Raw genomic sequence first — 23082 nt, 5'->3', positions numbered from 1 at the left:
ATTTTTTTCACATATCAGAAAATTCTCATACAAGTATTAATTAATGTAATATTACTCACATGACAGCATACCTATAAGTTACAGAAACTGCCTTTAGCAGCAATGCTAATATCCACATGAATATACAACTTTTAGAAGCCAAACCCTCATACTCCTCATATGTTTCCTAAATTCCCGGCTGTACAGGAGCTGTAAAAATACGCCAACACAATTTTTAGCTCATGCAGTAGACAGGAAAGCTGTACACAGTGTTTAGTCTGTAGCACTGCATTTGGGGAGAGCTGAAGTTGTGAAATTTTAGAAACTGGCTATGCTGTATTGCTAAGCAACATATTAATGGTGTGTATGCTTATGAAGTTAAAACCTGTGGAGATAATAAAATATAAAACATTCCTCAGGAGGGATGAAGAGAAGAGAAAGGTAAACTAGAAAAATAGGTGTGGGATCAGGAAACAGAAAATGAGGGACAAAAAAGATACCAGGATCCAGGAGATCAAGAAGAGCTCACTTCATTTACCCTGTACATTTGGTTTCTTTGTTTTTACTAGTCATCTGTCCTATATTCTGGAGATTTGCCTTTTTTTATTTTTTTTTTCTTTCCTTTTTCAGAAGCATATTTGGATGGCATAACTTTCAGAAAATGAAGTCCCAAATCAACATACTCATAGTTATAGTGTACTAAACTACACAATATTCAAAGACCCACAAAAGTTGTCCAAAGTGCAAATGGACAAATCCACCAGAATAAGATTTTTGCCCCTCAGAGGCCCCATCCTTGTCTCAGCTGAAAAGGATAAGGCACTGAGGCAGAGAAGGATAAATCCCTTCTCAGGCTGAAAGGTGAGTTAAAACTTGGCAGAAACTTGATTCACAGACGTAAACAGTCTTAATTTATTTTTTATTAGTTATTTCATGCTTAATTAGGGAATCTAAGCTGTTTCCAATGAAAAAGCCAATGAAGTCCTAATTAGGATTGGCACCTCTGTAGAACAATTAAGCAAATGTATAATGTGCATGCCCTCTTTGTGAACTGCAGCATCTATCCTTTAACTTATATAATTGAAGACTGTTCTATCTTCTGGAATTGAAATTAGCTTTTGCTTTGTGAAGTGGCAAAAGATTAGATGAGGCCATGTGTACAACATACATTCCAAAAATACAAGGAAAGTAATTTTGCATGGGACTATTTAACAGTGAATATGTTAGGGCGATTTAACCCCTGCACAGCCATTTTGCCCCTCTTCAGTAACAATTCGTGACCCCCATCCCATAGATGTGTCATTTAAATTTACACGCTTGACATTGGTTTCTGATCTAATATGAAGAAATATATCCATACATTGTGGGTTAGAATCAGACATCACTATGGCCCCTGGGACAGAGGCTGCTCCCCCTACAGCACCTTCTTCACACACTAATGTGCTTAAGTATCACTAATAACGAATAATCCTTGCTAACCAAAGAAATACATTCATTCTGATGTATTGCAAGCAAGCTGCAGAAGACTTTTATACCAGAATGACCTTGAAATAGAGAAAATTTAAGCTACAAGGAAATTGCTTGGGCAGCAATTTCCACTGCTGCCTTTCATTAGTGCTGTTATTTGCATGGGGGCTTTCTGGCTTTCTCCTGCACTAGCAAGATATTTTCTTTAAAAAGATTTATGCTTTCACATGAGACTTTTAGGGAATCAAGAAAAATAAAAGTAGTAGGAAAGCACTGGTTATCACTGGCATGTCTCAAAGTATTTTCAAATTAGTAATATATAGAATAATAGGCACAGATGGATATTGCCATAGGTTTTTCTTTAAAAATCTATGAGGAAGTGAAAAGCTTTCCCCAATTCCCAGAAGTTTTTAGTCATCTAATATAATATCAAGGTCTCTTTCCATATCTATATATCTGAGCCTGTGGGTGGGGGTAGTATACTATCACAGGTCTTTAATCAATATTTTCCTAGTATTTCTCAGTGTGTGATTCTGGCTCATTTTCTATACCATTCACTCTTCTACTACTCCCTTCTTGACGTTCTGTTCACACATAGCATTACCACAAAACTTTTAACTTGCCCTCTTGTTCAGGAACTGATATCTTTCATTAACTCAGCACAAGAAATAACTCTTTTTTTAATTCCTGTTGTGAGCCTGCTACATGTTACTGACAATACTGTGGGTATTCCAGATTAGTTGCCACTGTGGTGTGTCACATGCCTATTGCAAAAAAATTGTGCTGAAATGAAGAAACAAAGAGAGCAAGATTTATATGGTCTTTTAATTTTATGTAGTAAACAAGGAATTTGTCTAAATTAATATTGAAGAGTATTTTATTTGTGGATACAGATATCAGATATCAATATCAGACCACAGATATCAATAGTGGTTAGAAATAAAGGTATTTTCCACTTTAATGCAATTATACTGGGTTTTATTCCTGGGGCTGTATTTATGCATTACAAAAATGCAAATAGCTTTAAGAGAACTTAAATATTTTCTGGAAAAGATAAAAGATGCAAAAAAGATTTTAAAATGTTCATTATTATTAGGAATCCCCTTAAAAATATGATAATTCAGTAGCTTCTTGACTTTTCTATGTATAATTTTAGATGTGAAGTGGACAAAACTGTCAGTAAAATTAAATTTTGTTTTAAAAATGATCTTTTAATCATATTTAAAATGGCTATAACCAATCCTGAGCTATCCACATTTGAAACTGCATTTTTATATGTGAGAAAAACAATTTCTTTCTAATAACTCTTCTTATTACTCTGTCTTTTCCCCTCTAGACTCAAAATTTTGATTTGCTTGTTCTTTTGTTTTGCGGTGGGATTTTTGCCTTTTTTTTTTTTTTCCCTTGTTTGCTTTGGTTAATTCAGAAAATAGATGTCTTAACCCCACATTCATAAGAACACCTCTGGTATTTATTACACTGGTGTAAAAAAACTTTAAAAGCCACAGTCAGCTCCCTCAAGATTGACTTCCTTTTTTTCCCCCTTCTATTTCTGGCTTTTTGTATGTCATATGAGAAGCACCAGACTACATTCAAACACAAAAGACTCTGCTAACCCCCTGCTTTTTAATTTCTAATTACCTTTCCATCCTTGCTCCTGCAGGTAGCACTTGATTTTCCAGGAAGGACTATTTAGTAAGGGACTCCACGTGTGCACATCTAAAGGGATGTGCCAGAACTCTTACAAATATGTATTCCCGGTCTTTTCAATGACATTGAATGGAAAGCACTGTGTTGCTGACCACTCAACAACTATTTATTTTTTTAAATGAATATTGAATTGTTTGTCCTAAAATGAATATGTATATTAATGTGATTTATATATTGCACTGCCATAACTTCAATAATTTGTATATGTTTTATATTCATCACTGAAATGAAAATGCCCATACATGCTACAAAATTGCTGAAATAGGTAACAGCTAAGTGGATTTCAAAGTTTCAAAGTAACATTCGACATATTTTAATGCAAAACACCCCCCAGTAATATTTGAATCTTGCTGTTTCAAATATAATTTTATTCATGGGCTATCTGTATGTAGTAAAATTCTGCTACTGGGCTCCTCCAGCAAAAGGTGAAGAGTATGACATCAGTTATATGGGATCCATAATAGAATGGTTTAAGAAAGTACAGTTATCCTTACAAAACGGGTATGGAAAAGGCAAAGGAGAGCAAGGACTTACTGTGCATAACAATTTGCAACTGAGGCAGGAAAAATATTTTAACATTAATATAATGTTAAATCACAATATAAAAAAAATCCCAGTGCAACCAGTAGAACTGGTAGTAGCTGAATGTTGATCTTTCACAAGATATTTTAGCATTTATGTTGAGCCTACCAGATCCTTTCTTCATAAAGTTTCATAACTAACTAGTTGACCTTTTTAGCTGAAATATTTCTTGGAGTCCTAATAATCTTTACAGCTCAGCATTCTGTCCTTGATACAATAAATTACATAAATGTTTGAAGGACATGAATAGTATCAGTTAAAAAACATGAAACTAATTACCTTCATGTGCCTGGAACTGGTGCCACCTAAACCACCTGAATACTTTTCAAGCATAAGCGCCAAAGTCAGATTTTTTCAAAATGTTAACACTCAACAACTTCCATAACTGCCTAGTTTTTCAAAGAGCCTAGGTCCCTGCACCATCAGTTGAAAGTCCAGCTTGAACAATATGCCTTTTGCACTTCATACAATAATTTTGTCTTTGGCTATAGAGCCTCACTTCTAAGAAAGCTTCCCTCAAAAAAAAAAATTATAACTATTAACTATAAATAGCATTTTATTGAAATTTATGGCCAGTCAAATATATTTATAGCCAGCTATAAATATATTTATATTTAGAAATACAAAGTTCAATGAAATGTGAAAAAAAAAATTCCTATATACTGATTGCAAATGTAAAAGAAAGCAACGATCATTACTGAAATCCTTCTACTGAATGAAGGCAGTTCTGTCCCACAATTTAGATGCAACAAATTCATCAGTACTCTTAAAATATGAGTATACTTGCATATCATAAAATATACTTGCATATCATGTATGAAAAAAGAATCTACACAGCATTAAAATATGCAGAAGATTTAAGTTACTAAGAAGGATTTAAAAAGATAAGAGGGGAAATTTGATCAAGATAAAGCCTTTCTAAGTAACAAACAAACTTTTTCAAGAAGCTCAGTGGTCTTATATATAGTTCTGAACCTTATTTTAAATTTTAGTCTAAATATATTCAGATGCAGTTTAAATCAACTAATGTTAGTACAATATTATCTAGCAGTTTCAAAAGATTGTCTCTTGTTATATGTCTCTGGAGTGTTTATAGTGAATTGTGTCTCTTCCCAGCCTCGTGCAGGTAGTTGATTCTACTTTTTGTTCAGATCACAGCATTTTTGCTCACAGCATTTTTGTTCAGAACTGGCCCTCTTTCTCTTTTCTTTTTAGTTTGAGTTCATTTTTATCCAACTACAATTACTAGAATAGTACCTAATATTTTAGAGGAAGTATCCCCAATTTGCAGTTCAGACTGATTTCTTTCCCATCTATTGCAAAACCAAGACACAATGAAAATGTTGTTTGCAGCCATTTTATGTTTGCAGCTTCAGCACTCAGAATTCTCATTTTCTCCTTGCCACTTACAGTTGCTGAGCCCTTCATCTCCCAGTTTGTAACAGCAGCTTGTACTAGTACCTGAGTCCCTGGATTTTGAGTTTCTGAATTTCATCTTATTACTATTACTTCAACTCTTAAAACTCAGCTCATTCTATTTTGATCTTTTTGTAATATTAGCATCTCTATACCACCCTAAGCTACCTTTACACCTACCAAACCATTGTTTAGCACAAGCCTTATGGCAATATCATGCCTTTAGGTGTTTTTCTACCACACAATCATAAATCACTCAGATTGGAAAAGACCTCTGGGATCATCAAGTCCAACCTGTGACTGAACACCACCATGTCAACCACACCATGGCACTGAGGGCCACATCCTTAAACACCTCCAGGGACAGTGACTCTGCCACCTCCTTGGGCACCAGCCCATTCCAATGTCTAATCATCTCTTCTATGAAGAAATTTCTCCTAAAGTCCAACCTGAAACTCCCTTGGGAAAGGTTGAGACCATGTCCTCTCACTCCAGCTTGGCAGCTCTACAACTTGCAATTGGGCCAAAATAACCAAACTGGGGTAGACTGGCAGTAGCACAGGTGATAGTGAAGACAATTGCTGTCCTTCTCCAGATTTGCTTGTGAGAGAAGAATGAGGTCTACATAACCTACAGCAAATCAGTTTTGTGTAGGTGATATGTTATGATCTGTATGGCAAATATCTACACAGAAGAGATGCCAGAAACATCCTGTACATCCTAATACATAAATGTACATAAAAAGTTTTTAGTTGTGATTAAACCCAGGATTCAGTTGACTGACAGTTACCAAGCATTTCAAAAACCAGCTGATTTTAATACGTTTTCAAGCAAGCATGGAATAAAATGAACAACCCAAATACTTTTATAGGGTTCAAATAGCTTTTTTGTGGTGACTTGTTTCTATAAACACAGTTTAAAACATTAAAAAACTATTTTCCAGTATTTTTTAATCCCTGTGACAGCTCACTGGCTCTACACCTCAGAATTTATTGATATCAAAGTCCTTTTTCTCTCTGCTACTGTTCTGTAAGGCCTTGAAACAAACTGAAGGAACTGAGGAGCTTTGACTCGCCTCTTGCCCTTCACTTTGCTGAACTCAAGGCTTTATTTTCTGATTACAGATCTTTATTTACTTTCCAATGAAGAAAAGGGAGAAAATCTTTCTGATTTTCAGAAGGACTGGGGGGCAGATGGAGGAAGAGGCCTAGGAAATTCTTTCAAAGCGTATAAACACCCAGTTTAACATTTTGCATATTCATGGAGTTTTAGGCCCCTCATTTCTCTGCAGGAGGTACCAGACAGATGAATTTTGAGGAAAAGAGGGAAGGTTCAACAGGGATACCATGATACAGAACAGGAGGGATGGCATTTGCAACAACTGTTTAGCCAAATACAGTGTAATATTGAAGCTACCCAAAACAAAATGCAAAATGTTGTAAGATAAAATAACACTGTGTTGGGGGTTTTGTTGCAGGCTGTTTGTTTGTTTATTTTAATGGCAAAATAACTTTCTTGGAGTGTATAAAAGCTAATGGTTTTCATGGAAAATTTTGCTTTGCGGAAATTGTGCCTGTTATTAAAAATATCTGCCTCCCTCTCAAGCAGCACTGATGCTCAGCCCTGGAGACAGCACGAGCTCTATGGACAGGGACAGAACTGAATGATGACCACACATTTGCAAATTGCAGAAGGGGAGAAGCTTTGTCATATTAAAGGCATGAGAGGTTTTCTTCCTCTCTCTCAAAATTATTCAAATGCATGGTGGACTTGGAAAGCACATAACCAGGGAATTACACAAACTAATAAATATTCAGGAAGCTTTGATTTCTAGTTAAACATTAAGCATATAAAAATTATATTCTGGTTTACAATTGACAGTAATGTTCACTCCTGCAAAATGTACAGCATTCAGCTGAGTGTTGACTTTTCACTCAAATTACATTGAGGAAGAAACTTAAAATTTTTTGAGAAAGAAATTTTTAAAACAAACAAGTTTCATCTGATCAAAAATTCACAGGCAATTAACTTTAAAGCATTTTATCTAGATTTCATTTGTTGAAATTTTTTTCTGCACAGAAGGATAACTGCAAGTGCAATGAGTGACTACTGTAAAATTATAAAGGAGAACAGTTTTTTTCATATGAAAAAGAAGTAATATCACTTTTTAAAAACAATCTTTCAGCAAAATATACTTTTTAAGAATACAGTAATAAGATTTGCAAAATACTGTACAAAGATCACAGAATGAAATAATTTCCATTTAAAGACACTATTTTGAAATAAAATGTGCACTTTAAGAGCAGCTACTTTGCTATAACATTTTATAAACGACTTCAATTAAATTCTACTCTATTATGCAGTGCTATTTAAATGGTACATAAAAATTACCTCATTACCCCCCAAGAGAATGTGTCATTTCATATGGCACATATCCCCCTTTCTGTGGTATCTTTCTCTCTCATATAAAATAGTAAATTAATTTGCTTTTTCACTCAATCATTTGAAAAGTTAGATACTAGATTGTTTACAACCTGTCAAAATAATCTCAACTCAGTATTCAATAGTGCCAACTCCCTAGCTGAGTGCACAGTTGGATCTCTGAATATCACATTGCTTCCTTTTGCTAAATGAATAATCTAATCTGTATAAGTAAAGTAATGTCTAGGAAAAAAATCCCTGAGGCTTCTCCCAGGAAGAATTTGAATAATATTAGACAAGTATAGACACCAGGCTATCATTTTCTCCATTTGCAGGAACTTCCAATCTAACATCATAAGTGGGTTCTATGTTGAAATAATCTTAAAAGTCATTAGGTGGTAGATTAATGGGAAAGGAATGAGAATTGTATAACCAATATTTATTAATGGCTACTAAACAAATTTTCAATTTTTCTTGTCACACTTATTGTGAGAACCTGGTATATTTCTCTTCTTAACTCTTTAACATGTCATCAGCTACAAGCATTATTCCTGACACGTAGTGGTGTAAATGAGGTAAAACTGGTATTCCTGCTCAAAAAAGATGGGCCACCCATATTTCCAGCCCTGCCAGTGTTTGACTGTGGGAATCTGGGCAGGGCATGTAGCCACTGCAGGATGGTTACATGCTTCCTCTCTGTCTTACATTGCAAACCACGCTATTTAATAAGTCTGTCATCTGCCACCTGACTCCAGTCATTGTCAGCCTCACAGTCCAAACCAGTTTGTGTGCCTTGACTTGCAGCTAAAGACCCACACAGTGACAGACTGGGTCTGCTGCTCTCTATTAGCTGTGCTGATGGCTCTAGCCCTGGAGCTCAGCTACCAGCAGCCAGGAGAAAGTGGAGAGCACAATCACTGATATCTCTCTTGTGCCATAAGGGAATCCTGCCTCACTAACGAGGATTCCTTATTACTGCAAGTGTTGTATTGCACTAATGTAAACACAAGGACCTGCTGCCCTTGGGTTAGAATATGAATAATTTTTAGATTACTGGGGAACAGAAAGGAGAGAAAGTCAACACCTTCCCAATCTAGAACGAATTCTGGATAAATATTCTTGAAGTGTTTAAGCTCAACGGCTGTTCAATTTCACCTGCCATTTAAAAGCATGATCTTCAGTAGCTGCTAATATGCATTTCCTATTCGGAGTGTCCACTCTCTTTCATAGAACAGTTTCTTCACCTGTACAGGAGTGTACTTCTTCATTCTGTCCTAATATTAAAAATAATCTCTTTAGGCTACTGCTTCATATATGCTGGAAGGCTTCAGCTAGTTTTCAGGAACTTGGCCACAGGGACTCTTGCTCTCCACTGGAAATTCAACCAAGAATCAGGAAACATGGCTGTGCCCCTTGCAAGTGTTACTCTAAGTCTGGTGTTTGTATAGCTCATCCTTTTTATACTCCTTTTCATCCTTTCTTTGATTAGTATTATTAGAAATGCACGTTGAAATATCTCCATGCCTGCAATGGGGACAAGACTCCAGTTTCTGTTCCTCTCTTGCATGTTTCCCCAGCCACACTGGAAAAACAAGCTTTTTCCATTTCAGAAACACCTCTTGTTTATGCGTGGTCCTCTGGCATGCAATGGCTATTCATGAGCCAGCTGAATTTTTTACCTGACCACCAAGGCACCAAAGGACACTCTCTAACCAAATACTGGGTCAGACCTGACTTGCAGGATGATCACCTGTGATGATAACTCAAAAATGAGTAAGCCCAGATGGCTCTTAAATGACCAGAGATCTGTCTGAGTTCAGAAAAGACACCAAGCAGTGCACAGGGTAGTCAAAGATTTGGTTATCTTATTTTGGTAGTGGCAAAGTAGTAAGCTTACCTGTCCATCCCACAGTCACTGAAAGCTGAATATATTAGGGCTCAAGAGATATTTCTACAATCTGCTTTCTTTACTTCTACTTTATTTAACATACAGATATTTGCAAATAAAGAAAAAACACTTTATAATCAAACACAGATCAAAATAAAATTTAAGTATTCATACTGAATGGCATGTTAATGGTAAGTTCATTTTTATAACTCTTTATCATGAGATGGAACTGAAGTGATTTGTTTAGCCTAAAAGCTATCATCTGTTTACCATCTATTTTTCACTAATTACCCCCCAAAGAGTACTGTTGCTTACAAGAATGCTTTAAACTGTCATTTTACTTACAAGCAGTAATTAAACATTTCCTTTCAATTGCCACAAAATACACAATCTCTTACTATTGTTCCTTTCAATTAGTGTAATTGAGAAATTAATTAAGTTATAGGGAGATTTCTGAATAGGATTTGTTTTCTTAGATAGTTCTTTATCTTTCATAAATTTGCTTTTTGCTGCTTTAAAAAGGGGAGTGAAGCAGCATGAAAACCAGGATCAGTTCCTCTCTGCACAGAGGCAATGACAGGACTCTGATTTAATGAAACAACAAGCAGAGCCCCAAGGCATGAGAAAAAAACATCTCTCCTCTGTGCTACTCTTGGTAAAACTGCATCAAGTATAAGGCAAGATGATTTTCTTTCTTAACGAGAAAGATACTGGAAAGATGACAACTTATTTAAAAATATCAGATATGCTGTAATGGCCTCCTTAAAGTTGCCAGTTTTGAAGTGAAATTTAATATCTATCCTGTCATCTTCCACAATAATTTTCCTTATCTTTTAAACAACTCGAGTTTCTTTCTTTTTATTTTTTTTTTCCTTTCCTTTTTTTGAATTTACGTGGCCAGTAAGAAAGAATATACATTACAACTAGTGCCTAGAGGGGAGGAGCAGGAGACAAAAGGATTTATTTGCCAGACAAGCAGTCTGGGGAAGCAAAAGGGATCAGCTCATCTCTGCTGGGCCACTTCTTCAGTTCAGTTCTGGGCACGAGCAGCATTTTGTGCAGCTCCAGGATCCACGACGGAGACACCTGGACCTGAGCACTGAATGCACACTTGTCAATCACCTATTTCCTTTTCCATGTAAGGTTTTTGGAGATGTGTGTTAATTGTGCTTATCAGAAGCACTGTTTTCCTCTGGCATGGGCTTCACCTCAACCCACTGATCCTGCTGCACAGAAACATTGCATAATGCTAAATTCTGCATGTCCCACAATGCCTTCAGCTAAACTGGCATGCTTAGCTGTGAGCCTCTCACCCACAGGAAATCCAGTTATTTCAAGAAGCAAATGGAAGAATTTGGAAAAGAAATATAGAAAAATGTATAATTAGGTTGAAATTATGTAACTTTGTATCTATTGTTTAATAGTTGCAATGAAAAGAAGAAGAAAGTAAGTTTTATTAACAATGTAATTGTTATATCTGCTTGGTGTTGTGCCAACAGCTATGCTACTAGCAGCACCAGCACACACAAGATGGGAACACTGGCACAATACAGCTGCTGATCCTGGTAATTTTATCTCTGATAAAACCTAATTATGGCTTCCCAGGTTCCTTTTGTATTAATTAGTGAAAAATGCCAATTCATCAAAAAGAACTTTCTTTTTTCATGCACCCATTTTCACAATTTTCTCATTCATGTCAAGACACTTGCAGGCCAGTAAGTTTATATTACATGGGAATGTCTGTTCAAAGCTAAAGGGAGAAAAAAAGAGATTCTTCAGTAAGTAAAGTTGCCCTGTTAAAGGATGTATTGCTTTTCTTGACCTCTGATCAGAGACCCAAAACTGGCCTTCCCTCATTTCCCAGCAATGTCTTAATGATGGGGAAATGGTTCTTCTAGGCTGGGCAGGGCATCTCTCAGTGTATTTTCTATTTGTCTATTACATGTGTATCAAGATAAAGACAGAAACTCTCTTGTCCCTCACGGGGATAAAAATATTGATGTAGATGATCACATTTCACCTTGCTTTTCCAAGAATGCATAATCACTTATATAGAACTAAGGTGCTGGGAAGCACTAAGAGTCATCCCATGCAGATGCTACTCATGGGAAGAAAAGCCTACACAGGGCCACTGGCTGCAGTTCCTCCACCTCCCTGCAGGCATTTCACATGTAAACACTTGAGTCAAGGCAGACAAATGCAGTACTAAGATTTTTTAAGACCCATAGGAGCTTAAAGGAGACCAGACAACCTCTGCTCTGAACAGGTAACCTCATTAATACTACTACTACTTTATGAACTGTTGTTTAATATCTGCAGTGTGAAACCTTGCATATTGTATTTGAGCATACAGCTAGCATGATGTAAAGAGCCCTTCCACTTACAAAAGAGACTTGAAGAGTATAACTTATTTTTTAGATAACCTAAGACTCTTTTTCAAACTGCTCAGGTCTCCAGTGTCACCTAGAAGACTGAAATTAACACACAGTAGCACACAACATTCATTCATTCTTCACCAATAATTGCAGCAGTCTTGACAAACTGCTCTTCATCGTCATGTTCACAGCTGTTTTGTTTCATTTCTTCTTCTAAACTACCCATAATCTTCTTTTTCTTACCTTACTTTTTTATAGTCTTGAAGTATACACACTTCAGAGACATCCTTAGAGAAATTAATTTATGGCATATGAAGGCTTCTCTGATAAATGACAGCCATGGCAGAAAAGAAATATTACAAGACACCTTTTGTACTCTCCTGAAGAGCATCATTATAGACCTGACTGTTCCAGAGAAACAGGATGTATTCTCTTACATTCCAGAATTATGGATCTCATTCACTAGGTACAGGAAAAAAACCCTTCAATTTTTAATGACTTAAAGCTAATTTTTTAATTAGAATAAAAATGAGGTATATATGAGAACTACAGGCTCTATCAGGAGTGGAAAAGCCAACGAAACATTCTGCAAATGTTTAAACGTTAAAATTTAAAACAAATTTTAAGGCAATTTATAGCTTTCTTCAAAGAAATAGACTAATGATTCCTGTAATAGTTCTGGTTATGGAGACATAATTGACTGCATTGACCATTCCATCATCCAAATACATCAAATCTTACATAAAGAGTAGGTCTTACTTTTTATTCTCCAAAACAATGCAAAAAGGTCTTAGTAATAGTGGATTGCTTCCCACATCTCTGTGGAGATTTACCTCTCAAATTAATGTTGATGCTGTATTTCTGTGCTGGTCATTTCTGCAGAAACATTAGTTATTCTCTTATTCAGTACAGCTGGGTTAATTCAAAAGTGAAGTCATAGAGCTTTAACTGTTAAAGAAAAAGAATGGAGCTTCTGGGAAATAACACCTTTATTTTCTTTTCCACCTTTTTTCAGAACAAGAAGGAGAGATTGAGAGTGCTTTGAAGAAATGGGCAAACACCTCTAAGATGCTATGGAAAAACTATGAAAGGAGTAAAAGGCTATTAAAGGTCCTTAAAAAATTCTACAAACAATTCTAAAGACTTAAGGATTCCTCATAGTTTCTTCCACTTAAAGAAATACATTCTATGAGGTGCAGATTTATTTCTTCCCATCTTAAGTATTTGAGAACCACCTCCACTCAGCACCTGAAATTTTAGGAAAACTTACCTTAGAGTTGAATAAAGGATCCTTTATTTCCAGAGCAAGAGGAGCAATTTGCACTCTAGTACCACTGGCTGTGAGTATGATAGTCTGCCATGTGTACTGTTCTTGAGGCCCAATGAATAATTCACTTTTATTCTGAGCTAGTCCCCCAAACACCATTACCACCACTGACAAGGTGTCTCATGGAAAGGCTGCAGTGCAGGACCCCTGCTGAAGCTGAGGAGGCACCTGCATAGCCCTGGCAAGGAGGGCTCTTCCTGGTAAGCAATGCAAAACTCTTGGTTTTGTTAAAAAAAAATTGGTTTTGAAAGAAGCCTTTTTTTTCCCCAGTTTTTAAAGCATGAAATGGATAAATAAAAGATCACCTTTCCATTCTTCTAGAGATATTTGATGTAGACCACAAGGGTAACCTTGCAAAGAGAACAGCAGTGCACCCCCAGCAGAGAAAGCTACACCTAGGCTATGTGAAAACCACAGGTAACGAGGTGCTGAGGCAAGAAAAACCTTTTAATTTGTATTTGGTTTTTAAACTGAATCTGAAAAAGATCTGGAAGAATTCAGACTGTCTTCCCAATAAATCAATATATTTTGAAGCTGTACAGACAATAAAATTTTGAGTAATCATAATCAAATATAGCACAAGGGTCTGCAATGCTAATTCCTGAGAACTACAGAAACAAAATATTGTTTCCACTAAAACTTCAGAGTAATGTAAGAACCTCACTATAGATAATACCTACCTAACAATTAGGTGGTAACTTAACAATTTTAAGGCAGCAATCACTTCAGGTATAAGCTGGCACTTCCTTCTGTTTTCACAGCACAAATTGATGGCTAAAACAGAAGCTCTCTCTGCCACTCAGGAAGAGTATGTTAGAAATGGCATATAATATAGCATGTAAGTTATAGTGTAAAATTTGTTTTGAGAAATTTTCTGCCTTTAGCCCTGGTGTGCTGTAGAAATCCAGGCTAGCACTGAGGAGCTGCCTTCAGCTGCTGCAGACAGAGACTGCTCATTTTCTCAGCCTGCCTGACTGATCCCTCCTCTGCTCAGAACTGTACTGAAAATTTAAAATTTGCACATGCAATGGGGCTCACACTAATATTAACAGATAGGCCACAGCACAGTGCTTTCATTATTCACTTTTCCCCCTTTCTTCTCCTTTTTCACATTATTCTATGTAGTTACATCACTGGACTTTCCCCAGGAAGCTCTAACTTTCTTGATGTTAAGTGATACTGAATCGTTTGGAAAATGAAAGCTTTTGTTTCCTGCCATGGAAAGCATGGTGCAAGGTTTAGATGAGTGTCCTGTCTTCTCCAAACCACACAAAATGCACTGTTTTTATGGAGGGTTTTGAGGAAGAAGAGGACAAATGCAGATGCAGACTGCCTTAGAAAGAGACATGGGGACTGGGCAGTGCTGGTAGACTAAAAACTATGAAATAAAATAAAGCTGAGGTAAAAACACGGAAGAGCTAAGGTTTATATCTGTTCCAAATAATTTCTGGTTTTGGTACTATTTTGCAAGGTTATACTGTTCTGTCCTATCTTAAATCATAAACTTATGAAGACCAATAGCCTGTTTTTTAAATATTTTGCAAACAAATCTAAACCACAATCTTTCAGCAATAAAAAAAGTATCTTTTCATTTACTGAGTTACACATACTGTTGGTTTTATTGTGCTATCATTTTTCATGCAGAGTTACTCTCTGTTATAGCTTTGTTTTGAAATCAATGGACCAATACAGTTCATCAGAGTTCTTTTTTCCCTTTTTACACCAGATTTCAGATTTTTTTTTCTAGCAACACTGCTTGAAGAGTAAATACTGTTCACTGCCTTACAGCTGCACCTGATGGAGAGGGGATTATCAGATGCTATTTGGTCTCTGCTCATGCAACCCAAAACTTCCCGCCTGGCTGAACTGGGTAATGTGATATAGCAATCCAGGTAATCATTCCATTGACCATCCTCACTTCAGTTCTCTTCTTTTATTTGCACTGTCCACACATAGAAGCTGCTGTTCCAAGTGAGGGGATATGCAGGCAAAAATAGAAGGCTCATCTCTATCTCTTTGCCAAAAATTCAGAGTGTGTGTCAAATGACTTCCTAAATTCTTTCAGATGACATCATGTACTGCCCAATGAGAGGTTCTTGCTTAGCCATCAACAAATCCCTCAACACAAGCTCCTCTGTCGATCACAGTTCTTCCCTAAAACAAGTCAACAGCCTCTACCCCCTGGTGCCATCCCTGTTATTTCCTTCATCCTCACTTCCTCACGTATTCTTTGGCTCCTGCCATTTCAAACTGGTTTTTCCTTTCAGGCATACCATAGGAAAACGCCAGAAATGCCTTTCCACTATCTCTGCTACACTGAGGAGTCATCTCCTGAGGCTCTCTGCCTCAGTTTTCCTTTGAGTCAGCCTTTTTGGGTTGCCTCTGGTGTCAGCAGTACTCGTGGCTGAGGTGGGGCCATGTCCACCTTCTGATGCTGCCTGATGAAGCCCAAACACGGGCTGAACAGCATCTATCACTGTGCAGGCATAAAGCAGCAACAAAGACAGATGGACTCTTCAGCCAGGTGATCACCCACCTCTCTTACTTACATTCCCTACAAAATCAGGGGAAACAAAGCCTATGCCTTAAAAAAATGCTGAAAAAATAAAAAGGATAGGAAGGTATCCTATACAAGGGAATTAACTCCATAAATTCTAGTTACCGGCTCCTTCAAATGCATAACAAGAAACACCCAAAGACTTCACGTCCCATTTTAAAAAATTCTCAGTGTTTTCCTCAAAACTTTGTAAAATTACTTTTACATATTCATCAAATTCTGAAGTTAAGCTTTGCCTGAAGCAGGTATCCAGTGCTGCCCATATTAAACAGCATCTGACCAACAAATATTTTGGCTAGAAGAAAATTGTATAGATACTTGTCTGAAAATTACAGCTTCCTGACCCCAACCTGTGAAAACACAGCACTGTAAATTTTTATTTTAAAAGTCCTTTTATTATGCTTAAGTAACTAGCATTTAGAAAAATGTTTTCTGAAGGTTTTTAATTTTTTTTTCCCTTTGGTAGCAGAAGATGTAAAAGGTAGGTCTAGTGTATTTTATGAAAACAAATGGAGCTAAAAGCATTTTACTTCTACATTTATTACTGCTTGTCCTTTCTAATACATTTTCTTAAATTAGTGTGACAATAGTTTTTCAAGGTTTGTAACCACTTGGATTAAACTGTTAATTTATCACACAAAACAATACAAAAGGTTGTTAAAACAGTAATTTGAAGGGAAAATTTTCTATCATTCTGCTATCCTCTGCACTCCAAAGCATTTAAAAATATTGCATGTCTTATTTATACAAATTATTATGTTCTCAAAGTATACATGCATTAGTTACCCAAATACTGAGAAACAGGGTGAGGGTGGGAAAGAACTACGATGTAAAAGTCAATATAAAAATAATCAATCCTTCTTTCTTCCCTTCTTCCCTAACAAGGTAAAGGAAAAAAACCCATAATCTTTCACAGAAAGGATTTTTTTCTCACTCCTGATATTATATTAGATAATATTGACTGCTATTTCCTTCTATCCATCTACAGGACATAAGCACAATAATTCTAGTGCAGCTTGGATAATTGCTATCTGCTATAGCTATTTGGTGTGAATCACAGTTTTCTCTTGCTAAATTTGTAACTTGTGCTGTGTTTGAATAGAAAGTTTGAAGCCCAAAACTTAGTTCCTTGTTTTTTGCTTCTCTTTTTTTTTTTTAAATCTATTTAATGTGGAAACCTATGGTAATTACTGTGGAAAGAAAGCAGATTGTGTGTAAAATCTGACTCTAGAATAACTTCAAGCCTTCACAGCTAATTTTATATAGTCATCACGAACATGGTTGCAATTGTAATGAGCTTGCTCTGCAGTTTCATATGGAAAACTGCTAGAAACCTAATCCATAATGCAAGACAGCAGAACACTTTATAGGTAAATTACCCACAACACAGCAATAAATCAAAGAGAGTCCCATCTGTCATTTTAGAAGCAGTGGGAGTCTATTACAGCTTGGCACAGGTATGATGCAGCCGGGTGGAGAGCACTTGGCTTGCACAGTACCTGCTGCCAGGAGGGACCAATCACCTTTCCAGAAAGGAAAGGCAAAAATCACCAGCCCGATTACCCCAGCAAGAATGGCTGTAATGAGAAGCTGAAACACAATAATGAAGTATCAGGGCAAAAGAGGAGAGCAGTCCAGTGAGAATATTCTGACAATTTTATATTCCTCTCTGGAATATAAAGTCTTGTCCTCAAACTAAACATCATATTCAGTTCAGCTTGTAAAGAAAAAAAAATTGTTTATTTTTTTTAATGTTCTGTCATTAAAGGTGAGTAATTTCTGATTTTTGATTGGAAGAGGGAAAATATTTTTTTTCCCTTACTTTTTTCAATGCTATCCATCATTCCTTCCTTTTCAAAAATTGTGAAGACCAATGTCAACATCACAAGTATATGCAGCAAAAATCCAGGTAATCATTATAAACAAAAAACTGATACAGATGAGAAAGAGAAAGCAAATGATGGAAATGAAGGCCTTATGAAGACACAACAAATATTTTCATGCTCAGTGAATAAGCTTCTGCCTGCACAGCCCACACTAGTTCTCATGGCTGAGAATTTACATCTTCATTTATATGTCAGTTGATTTCATGATGGCCTTAATTATTCATCAAGTTAAAAGATCCATATAAATAAAAGGATTAATGTACCTACAAGTTCCATTATGTGCATGTTCAATCAAATAACAGGATGCATCATGTGAAATAAAGTATCTGAAGATTTTTCTGAGATTCAGCTGTTTTTTCCTCTTTCAGAATGTTTTCCCTTTCAGAATATTGAGTGATACCAAATATCTTTTAATAGCTTGCTTTGTTCTAATAAATCTCATTGCTTTCTGCAAGGACCAACAAGGCTCACAGAAGCCAGGAGTACTGCATCTGTCAATTTAGCAGTCAGTGACCTGATTTATGCCAAAACAGCATAAAATGATTCAGAAATAATCCTAAAGGCAACACTTGCAAACCCTTTTCTAACTATAAGACACCCTGGACTTCAAAAAAAGATCACAAATCCAGGAATTATAACTACCAGAAACAATCTACAAGTACTATGGTGTGCAATGACTCTCAGACATGCCTAAATATTTAGGGAATAATGAATTTTCTTGTTCACAATACTGTGATGACTATATAGGCTTTTGATAAAATGAGTACTTACTGCTGAGGTCCTAACATTGTACAAAACTGTTAGCAACTCTTGTACTTGATCACTTGAAAAAACAATTCAAAATTCTTTACTATTTAAAAAACTGCCCTGTGGCAAAGCTGAATAGGATATACATCTGTGTAAGCTGATGGGAATTTTCTAAAAACCTGCAAAAGGGATTTGCTTTATTTTCCTGTTTTGTTTTGGGTGCTTTTGGTTTTGTTTTGGTTTTATTTTGGGGGTTTTTGTTAGTTGGTTAGTTAGTTAGTTAGTTAGTTAGTTAGTTAGTTAGTTAGTTAGTTTGTTTGTTTGTTTGTTTGTTTTCAAGTAGGTCTACCTCCAGGATAAATGAAACCACCCCTCATTTTCCAAAATAAATAATTCCTTTGGCGTGGCAAGTATACTGTGCTGCATAGAAAATACAAGATTTACCTTCCAAGTGGCTCACCTTCTTCAGCAGTGGCATGACATGACTTATTCCTAAAATTATGCTTTACAAATGAAAACAGGCTAATTTTTAGTAAAGAATCACAGAACATTTTTCTTTTACAGTATTGTCAGACTTTCTAAAAACTACTATCAGCACCAGAAAAGCATGACTTCCATTTTTAAAAACCATGTGTAAACCATGAAAAGCTACTGAACTTAGAAATCAGTACTTAAGGAGTACTTTGCTGCTCAGATCAGACCAAATCCAGAAATAACTTTCTATAACTCCACTATTGCAAATTCAGCTGTGTGTCTAAAATTCAGGTTCTGCAATTTGCCGTTTCAACATCTGTTCAACTTAAGACACACAAAAAAAAAATCCATAAAACTAAATTTTCAAAGTTTTCATGAATGGCATATAATATGTAGGCATTGGAAACTTTATAGAGTTTCACTCTATTTTGTCGGACTCGAGTCCAGCATGGATATTTGTATTTAGTTTAATAACGTCTATACAGAACAAGCTGGTGTAAACCTAGCTAAATAGTGATGTGGTCTTGAGTTTGCCACAGCTCTTCCTTTCCTCTGAATTTCCAGCATGACCAGAAGAGCCATTTCCCAAACTCATGTGGATATACACAATGATATCCCTGATACTTACAGATGGCATAGTTACAAATATCCAAATTTTCCAGAAATGTTTCCTAAGCACTGATGTAGTTCTAATAAACATGCCAAGAACTTGGTATCTGCCTTGCTCCACTTTCAGTTTAACTGCTTGAAACTCAAGAAAACATGGAAGTGATGTCTCCTGTTCCTCTTTAGGACAATGCAGAGGCATCACTGGCTGGGTGAGTGGCTACCAAGCCTTGATTTACTCTGTGGCAGAGCCCCTCCACTGCACCCTAAAACAACTGCTCAGAGAAGGAAGCTCAAAGAGGTGCCCCCAGTTTTGGAAGGGAGGACCTCAGCTGTGTCCCTGCCCAAGGTGAGGGAGTACACACACCTGGAGGGGCAGGAAAGGGGGAATGTGTTCCTTCCACAGCACCCCCAAAGCACCCCAAGGTGCTGCTACCTCTTGCAATGCATGCCAGGTATTTCCCCACAGACTGTGAGGGCAATTTAGATATCCACACTGGAGCTGTGTGAGGAACTGACATGAAAAGCTGGGGCAAGACCTCATGCTGCAAAATCTAAAGCTGCCCTGCTGCCCTAATTCTGTTATTCCTTTTAAAATGTTTCTTCTGATCCTTAAGAAATGAAAAATTGGCAATCTGAGCTCCAAATCCCAATGCTATCTATAAAAAATGCACAATATCATATAATTGTGTAGTAGTTGCTCACTACTTACTGGTTGCTTTTAAATTAACTGTATATACAGTTATTATTTTTTCTCTGTAAAAAAGTACATTTAAGTTGTTTTCTTCTTTTGAGCTAGACTGATTTAACTGAAGGCATGCTGATAGACCATGAGAGATAAAATAAAAGCAATATATGGGGCTAGAAGATGTCCTTTGGGATATTGAAGACAGTGGTAATTTTTTTTCCACTTCCTATATGTATATAATTGAATTAAACATTTTTATGTCTCTCGTATTGCTTGCAATTGGCAAAAATAGTCTGATTCTTTTTTCTTTTTTCAACACCTTGTGTGGTTTGAGTTCTATTAGACAATAAGCAAAATATATAAAATGATAGCATAAGGAGAATAGAAAATGATAGCAAGAGGAAAACTAAAATAAAATAAAATAATAACCTCCCCAGCTAATACCTGGTATTTTATCAAACCAGTTTAACAATCTTTATGCTCTGAGATGATCTGTATGCAACCACAAATCTTGCCTCTAATAGCTTGTTAATACTCAATATTTTTTGCCTATGACAGAATATAACAGAGAAAATTTTAACGTATCTTCAATCATGAAAATTCTTTGACACTCACAGCATTAGGCAAACATCTTCCTACTAGGAACTGCCAACATCTAAGGGAAGAAATATTTAACTAATGATCTTCACCTCCTTGTCAAATGACTGTTCATTTTGCCTTCTTTGTTTCACACTAGATTGTTAACAAGTTTAGCATATGCGTTTCTGGTTCTTTCAAATAAATGTCTTTGAAAAGGCAAAAATCTTTGAGATGTGCTGACTTTCTGGCCATTACAAAATGTCAGAGGCGTTGTCACTTAGAATATTGCTTTTAGTTATTACTGCATTCTTCTTTGACTTGCACCAAAGTCAGGAAGGAGAGAGTGCTAAGATGACATTGATTTGTTGATTTATTGAGTGCTTTTCTAAGGTAGAATGGTGCATCAAACTTCAATACTGTAAACAGAATATGGATTAAGTATACCTGAATTGGACATCTCTCTCCTTTTTCAGGTATAAGCCCTTTGCTAATTGATACCAGGATCTGATGTATGTATTAAATCTGAGAGACTTTCTTTTTTTTTCCAGTGAGAACAGCTCCACTACTTCAGCAGAAAAAAGACTGAACTTCAGCAGAGTGAACAGAATGTATCAATGCATCCTTTTTCGTACCACTTCTTGGTGCACAAGTTCGCTGTCCATCTCCTACATCTGATGGCTTATAATCACTCCTAATTTTCTCTGATACATTTTGGTTTTGGCCCATAAGAGTAAACAATATTTACCTCCTTAATATATTTTGATTTCTCTCAGCATGCAATACTTGGCACAGATCAAATTCTTTGATAGAGTTTGACATTTGGCTTAATGAAATATCATTTTTATCTTCCTGTGTGTACTTCCATTTTGAACTTTTGTTTTAGTTTTGCATACCTTGAGCTTTGGAAGGACCTGAATGAGGGAGATTTCAGCAAATATTTTATTTCAGAGTGAGAAGGACCAGAGATTTCCTTTAATTGGTTGCATTTCACAGATATATTTATGACGTTATTCAGAGAAGAATCAAATAACAACCTCTTTCTTATCACCACTATCATTCTGTGTTGCCTAGCAATTCATACAAATTTCATTATTTTACATAATTCTTACAAAGAAACAAATGGAGCCAATAAATATACAACCTGACATATATATGTCTAAAAACAGAAGTTGATCCTGGCCCTTAAGTCCAAAAAAATCAAAGAAGTCCTATTTGATTTTTAATTTGAGGAAAAAAAAAAAAAAAGCAATGCACTATGCAAAAATAGATAATGGAATATATTAAAACTCTGAAATCTGTAGCTGGAATTTCATCTACCTTTTTCTCAAGTGTCAGATCTGTGAAATATAAAAAATTTTTATGTGCCAGTATTTTAGACAATATGATGACAAAATGGGTACCACAAAATGGTCTTGAATTCCCATTTATGTAGTTTGCAGAGTAAAGACAAATATAGAATACACTTCAAGAATTAGTAGTAATGACTTATAGTTCTTACGCTGCAATCAAAGATTTATTTTAAAATATGATGAAACTATGATAAAGAAATGGTCAAGAATGTATAGACAAGTCTGTATAGTTGTTATCACTGATAATATATATCAGGGTCCAGGGTCTCAGAAATCACTAGAAAAAAATTATTTATTCAAGACATCCTTTTAGCCTTTAATAAACAGCATAAGAATAGATTCCAGAAAATAAGAAACATTTTAGCTAAAGCATATAAATATGTAATTTCTGGCTTATTTCTTAAGTTTCTGATTGTCAATGCCATGCTATTCTTTACCTCAGAAGTCAGGAAACAAAGGAAAAATGAATGTGTTGAGAATTGCAGGAGCTGAAAAATGCTGGATATTTCTATGCTAATGTTTAACAGAGAAAAAAAAAAGAAAAATTTGTGTGTGTGCATAAAATCAGAGAACAAACAAATAGACAAAAAGTTTTGTTTGCTGTTTTGCAAAAAGATGAGAAATGCAACACTGCTTGACTGCTGCTGGTTTTAGTTTACAAAACAAGTGCAATTGACACTGGGATTACTCAGTGCAGTTTAAAATATGTGGGTATCTTTGCGCATGTACTATATCTCTGATGCTCAAAATATTGTGATATACTGCTGCAGCCAGCAAGGTCTGAGGATCATGACTGGCATGAGATTTCAGGTGAATAGTGACATTTCTTCTGATTTCTTAAATCTGTGTATATGTGTGTATGTATGTTGATCCTAGCCTGTAATGCAACTGCAGTCATTCTTCATGCCCATGGTTATGAGATTTCTGTCTCACAGATTCCCAGAAATGTCCCATTTAGATAAAATTACTTTCCTTCTTGTTCAAAGAACAGACCCAATGAGCTGGTTGAGTTAGGTAACCCTCCAAGATCA

General features: G+C 36.0%; 1 protein-coding gene and 1 long non-coding RNA gene across 5 annotated transcripts in view; one reads left to right on the top strand and one right to left on the bottom strand.

The window, feature by feature from the left end:
- The window catches only part of HCN1 (hyperpolarization activated cyclic nucleotide gated potassium channel 1), a 194314-nt gene that overhangs the window by 43994 nt on the left and 127238 nt on the right, over positions 1-23082 (bottom strand). The gene's annotated exons all lie outside the window — the stretch shown is intronic.
- Positions 609-22955, top strand: LOC132341812 (uncharacterized). Of its 4 annotated transcripts, none has more exons than XR_009490321.1 (4): positions 609-840; positions 12854-12948; positions 14954-15057; positions 21251-22955. It is a non-coding gene; the product is annotated as an uncharacterized LOC132341812 (long non-coding RNA). The 4 variants fall into 4 exon arrangements; XR_009490322.1 differs by lacking the exon at positions 609-840 and adding an exon at positions 10852-11028; XR_009490319.1 differs by lacking the exons at positions 609-840; positions 12854-12948 and adding exons at positions 12955-13365; positions 13487-13582.

The sequence above is a fragment of the Haemorhous mexicanus genome, chromosome Z, assembly GCF_027477595.1.
Source record: "Haemorhous mexicanus isolate bHaeMex1 chromosome Z, bHaeMex1.pri, whole genome shotgun sequence".
NCBI classification, from domain to species: domain Eukaryota; kingdom Metazoa; phylum Chordata; class Aves; order Passeriformes; family Fringillidae; genus Haemorhous; species Haemorhous mexicanus.
The sequence above is the reverse complement of the archived record's forward strand: the minus strand, read 5'-3'. Positions and strand labels throughout refer to the sequence as shown.